Here is a 6,311-nt window from a genome sequence, read left to right as displayed (position 1 = left end):
TCTTCATGATCTTGTTTTGCATCTCAGAAGTCCAACCCCTGATGTATTGCTTTACTGTGCTGAAGTATAAATCAACACAGTGTTTGTACTATTTTACTAATAATTTAGTATTTTTCTTTGACATAAGATAGTGAATATCATTAACACCAGACTAGGGTAGGCAGGTCCTGTATCATTTTTCTTTACTTCCTACTGAAAAATAAACTCTATTAAGTCCAAATACATTTCATTTCCTTTTTAATAATGATTGACCTGATTTATATGGAAATTTACAAGGCTGTGCGCACACGTTTTTTTTTTTTTTTCAGGAAACACCAAAACAAAATAAAAGAAAAGGGTTTGTCTCAACAGACAGTGCATACATCTGGCATCTGTTTCCTTTTGCAACTTTGCCAAAACTTTTCCAAGGATAGTGAGGAGACTGGAACTTTGAAAGGATGTGCTCAAGTTCCGCCAGTCTTCTGAAACAGGAAGGAAGAGAAAAACAGAATGTGAATGCGCAGAAACACAAAGATGTTCAATGGCAATTACCATGCACTGCCAGGCACAGCTGACAGTTTGTGAGGAGCACCCTCAATTTGTTTTACTCTTGCAAACAAAAGACAAAAGACGTTGATGTACACAAGACAGATGTACACAAGCTCAACTGTCAAAGCAGCCCACAAGCTGTAGCCTATTCATGCAACAAAAAAAAACAACAACTAGCTGTTGGCCCTGTACATGACCCCTATAACATCCTCATTACCTCCGATATTTTTCTTGGAAGAGTTGTCAGTGTTGTCATAAGTCAAAACTAGAGACACAAATACTCATCCTTGCTCCTCCAAATCAAATTATATTGCTGCCTTGACAGCTACCTGAAGGTCACTTTCAACTCTCTCCAACAACACAACATGCTGTCTTCTGTCATGACATAAATTTCCTCCAACCCTGTAACTTTCCTTTCAGTTCAGTGCCATTCCATACCCCCAAATTACTTCTTTACATGTTCATCAGCAGATGACAAACTGGACAAGCCCCTCGCTGCTGTCTTTGTCTCCATTCCAACCCCCTAGCCTTCATAACCACCACCTCCACCATTTTGTCACTGTGGCGCGCCACACCAGAATCACAGGAAACAATGTGGGAATCAGAGGGAAGGCATGGTGTGGGCTGTCTCTCTGCAGCAAGTACTAATGAGCTGTAATCTGGAGCAGCAGGAGGCAATGCCTGCTGAAGGAAATTGCTGTTGCTTGGTACATTCATTCACTAACGGAGGAGGGGGGAATCACATCTTAGGTGCTCATTTCCTGAGAACAAAGGAAGCAGAGGGAGATGGTGTTAGAAACAGCCTTCTGGGGGATCCTGAGCTTCCTCTGACGTGGGTATGTAGGACTGGAAGGTGAGCAAGCAGGGCAGGTAGGTGGAAGATAGAAAAAGTTCGGACGTGGCTGCTCTTTGTCAAGTGTGGTGGTCCAGGGAGCTGATAGTGTGCCCCCTCTCTTTTTAAGTCCGTGTGTTGAATTTCCAACCAGCGGCTTCTCTCCAGTGCCTCCATCCTGTGTAAAAAAAAATACTCACCTGCTCATCAGACTACAGCTCCCCACCTCCCCACCGTGTGTGTCCTTGTGTTTCATCACCCACTGGGTCTGTCTCCTATGTTTGCCATCCAGCTCAGATCCGCTCACAGGGGAAAACAATAGAAATGGTAAACATAGCTCATGTGTTTTCATATAAAAGAAAAAAAAGACGTCAACGTGAAATGATCCCTGTTATTCATCTGCAGCCTTGAAAATATGACAACACCTGTGTGAGGAGAGCAGGAAACGGAGGTAATATGTTTCAATGACAGCACTGACTGCTATGGATAGAAAAGGTTTATGTCCACAGCAGCAGCAGCATGAGAAGCGAGAAGAAATAAATTTATTTCAATTCAAACCTGCTTCTGAAAAAAAGTGTCACAGGGCTACCAAAGGAAAACAAAATGCTTCGAAGGAGAAAGATGAAATGAGGAGAGAGCAAGAAAGAAGGAGAGAGAGTCTGAACAGTCTTTTCCACCTCAGGGTAGCATGCTAAAAGCTATCTGTTCCCCTGGTGACGGAGCACAGCAAGTTTTGAGGTTGGAGAACAGAAGCTTAAGATAGGCTTGCACACACACACACACACACACACACACACACACACACACACACACACACACACACACATACACACTCTTCCCTTGCCTTCATCAGTCTTTTCGCCGTCGATTTTTCCCCTCCTCTTTCCATCATTTCCCACACAGTAGCTTCGCCTGGCCCCTCACCCGGCCTGTCAACACTTCATTAGTAGGCAACTGTTAGTAAGTAATCTCATCTTTCTGCAGTCGAAATGCCCATCCACTCTCTCTCTCTCTCCTTTCTGCTACCTAAAAGCAGTGGCCAGCCTTAGCCCCATACAGAATCAGTCCTGCTTTATTACATGTCAGCATATCTTCCTTTGTTTTTTTTTTTATCTGGGGAAGAGATTATGCCCCAGGCCACAAAGGGATGCAGCAGCAGGAGGTGAAAGAGAAATGAAGGATGAGTCGATGATGAGAGGTAGAGGAGGAAGAGGAGGGGGAAAGCTCTGGATCTGTCATTGCTCAAACCACAGGTGTTTCTTTAATACCTGGCTTTGTTGGAGGTGATGAGGAAATGAGGGGGAGGGTTTTTCCTCTTCTACATCCATCCAGGACTCCTGCACACTCTCCATTTTAGACAAAGCCAATTTCATCTCCACTTGGCAACATATGGTGCCGCCCTCCCTCCAACACGCCGTCGCTGCGCGCACAAAGGCCACTTTCTCAATATATTCTGCTCTAGCTATTACAAGATTCATCAAAAATTAAAGCGGCAGTCAAGGAAGGCTGTAGGGGAACACGAAACTCCTGAAGCGGGGTTCACGCTGCGGATACAAGATGGAGGAGATGAAAATCTGGTCTGTTTTACCATATTCATGCAGAACCACATTTCCACATATGGTGGGAGAAAGCTCGGTTGCCCTGTTTGTATCTGACAGGCTGTTATGTGTGACTCACTATGTTCATATTCCACACGCCGAGCTGCTGCCACCAGCCCTCCTTTTCTTTCTCATCTCACTTGGTGATAAATACAAGTAATAAAGGAGATACATTAGCAGAAGATTGTCTTTTTTTCATTTAACCGGGAGACAGAGATAGATATTGATCATATGGTGAGACATTGTCTCGCTAGGCCAATCTGTCTTGCACTGCAACTGGTAACACATCAGCAGTAATGTACAGTGCTAAAGGGGGAGAATCACTCATATTTATTCTTCACATTTTGCATAATTTTCGATATTAGTCCTTTTTTTGACCCTCATACATATACCATGTCAAGCAAGTTATGTGTTTTCCACCCGAAATCGCCAGATTACTTCTAGTGGTTGGAGATCATGAGAAAAACATCCTGACCTCGCACCACTCTCTATGCTATCCAGTTATCTGCATACGGATGTACTAATGCACTTTTTCATATTCATGCTCTCTGAAACTCTGAATCACAAACTCACTTTAGTTCAAGGATTGTTATGCTGCAGACAGATCTTTGTAGCTCATTCCTCCTGTGACACTGGTAAGACCCAAAGCTGCATCTCATGCATCTTCTGTGATGTCCAATGTCATTTGTGTAATAGCAACATTGGCTGTATATTCATGGTTATGGTGTAGCCCTTTATAATACCAGTATACGATGAAACTATTCATTGGTGTGGCAAAAACTAGAATCTGAATGTGAACATACCACAGGTAAGGACAGGTAATCTGGACACAGAACGCACTCTGTCATAAAAGAGAGAGGAGGAGATTATGAGTGAACTTCAGCAGCAGGAAGCACCTGTGCCATAAGTGACCTACTGGATGTGTCTGTCAAATCTGCTTCCCAGATGGCAGCCAAGCATGTGTAAATATGTGTATATGTGTGTGCATGTGTGCATGAAAGTGCTGTGGTAAAATCTAGTTGACTGAGTCTGCACACCTGTCTGCATTTGCAAGACAGGCAGATCTGTTTGTGTGCACTTGCACTTGCACTTGCACTGTTTGCGCATGTGTTGTGTGTGTTTGTCCAGAGGTGTTCAGACTGTGAGGGATAGACAGAGCTCATACACAGGTCAAGCCTGAGGGCAACCATGGGGATGTGTGCACTCGGCTGTGACCACCAACAGTTGCGCAGGCCTTTACTGTCTCCATCAATTCCTCTCTCCTTCCTCAACACCATCCCCCTTTTCAGAGTGAGCAAGGACACAGATGGTCTCACTCTATCAGCCATGACTGTCCGACAGCAGAAACATTTCCTTATTTACTGTTCTTGGCTCAGCAGGTACACCCAGGGACAAAATACAGTACTTGCTTTCCCTATACTTCCTACACTGTATGCTTTCAGTAAATACTCAAATTCAAAACTGAAAATGTGTCGTATGTAAATCATAATTTCATTTTCTCTATTATATCATAATGAAATAAAATAAGATGTGGATAATTATTTGACAAATATCCATACACTTATCAGCAGTTATATATCACAAACAACAAACCACTAATGGTACAGATTACAGAAAACTGTGTTGTAAACAGTTCTACAGTTTTACAACAACAGACCAACTTTATTTCAAGTTTCTTCACCCTCAGAGAATCCAGAGATAGAGGGTTTTTTGGGGACCGGGATTATTGTGGGGCATTTGAATCAGGAGGGAACTTCACACAGCTCCAGTGATCTGTTGAAGATCTGTGTGAAGATGGGGGCCACCTGGTCTGCGCAGATTTTCAGGCAGGATGGAGACACACTGTCTGGACTAGGAGCCTTCCTGATCTTCTGCCTCTGGAAGAGCTGGCGCACATCCTCTTCACAGATCTTGAGTACAGGTGAGGGGTCGGTGAGGGGGGGGTAACAGTGTGGCAGTGGGTGAAGGTGACTGTTTGTAGTTTGTGAGTGTCCGCAGGCCTCTCACCACTGATGCAGGGTTGCTGGCTGTGAAGCTGTTTTCTAGCTTTTCAGCATAGCTTCTCTTAGCTGCTTTGATCTCTTTAGTCAGTGTGTTCATGGCCTGGTTATACAGGATCTGTCCCAACTTCTGAAGGCCTCCTCTTTGGTCTGACTTTGGTCTGCACACACATGTCCTAACAAAAACTGAGATGTCACAGTGTTGGTTAGTTCGCCCAGGTCGGTGGCTGCAGCCTCAAAAGCACTCCAGTCAGTACAGTCAAAGCAGGCCTGTAAATCCAGCTTTGACTCGTTGCTCCATCTTTTCACACTATTTACAATAGGTTTAGCAGATTTCAATTTCTGCCTGTATGTCGGGATAAGATGAACCAAACAGTGATCAGAGAGTCCCAGGGCTGCATGGGGAACAGAGCGATAGGCGTCCTTTAATGTAGTGGTAATGTAGGTGATTGGTGCACATGCATAGTCACATGAGTGCACATGCATGGTCACATGACAAGGCCATATGACCTGCATGTAATCAGGAAGTGATGTCTGTGTGTGATTAATGCTTGCTATGCTAATAGAATTTTCTTAACCTGTATGTAACAGCACCTATAGTTTGTCCTCTTTTTGAGTAAAGTATAGTAAGTAAAGTTATTTGTATGTTTCAGTCTACAGCTGACGTGGCCACAAATCAGCTGTTGTGGATGTAGAGATCCAGAGATACTGGTAAACGACATACACGTGTCTATCTGTGTATCTTAATGAGTTTTAGCCCTGTGATATTTGTTTTTTTTATCCTTTGCACTGAAATTCTCCCTCCCTCTGCATTACTGTGCTACAGGACTTTGTGTAACCCTGCAAAGTAGGCTTATATTTTATTCTGTTATGTGCAAAGCAATGTAATTTTGCAACTAATGTCCTTTGTTTGTTTTTTAAAGGCAGACCAGGCCAGCCACTGTTTTCTATTGTTTTATCTTTTGTTTCTTAATTTGTTTTCCAGTCCAGTGTTAAGATGTCTGTTGCTCGGTTTAGTGCCCCACTGTGATTGGAATTGATGTTCCATACTGGGCATCTACTGGGGTTCATAGTTTGGATGGTGATTTAAATACCGGTTGCTCTCCTCTCTCTGTATATCCACAGCTTGACTCTGTACGAGGCTGTGTCCGTGTCGGAATGCTGTGGTGAGGCTACACTGGGTGACATTCTGTAGTGGTGTGTATACTCAACTTCAACACTGCATGGTATTTTGTAGTGAATAGTTTAGATGTTAAGTGGATAGTGAATGTACTTTTTGGTGTTGGGTCTGCTGCCTCCCTCTTCTGTCTCCCACAGTCGCTAATCGGGGTGGTGTGTACGAGCTGACCTGAC

The sequence above is a fragment of the Micropterus salmoides genome, unplaced genomic scaffold (assembly GCF_014851395.1).
Source record: "Micropterus salmoides isolate LMB-PRFRI ecotype aquatic unplaced genomic scaffold, ASM1485139v1 Ms_hic_scaffold_6, whole genome shotgun sequence".
Taxonomy (NCBI): Eukaryota; Metazoa; Chordata; class Actinopteri; order Centrarchiformes; family Centrarchidae; genus Micropterus; species Micropterus salmoides.
The sequence above is the reverse complement of the archived record's forward strand: the minus strand, read 5'-3'. Positions refer to the sequence as shown.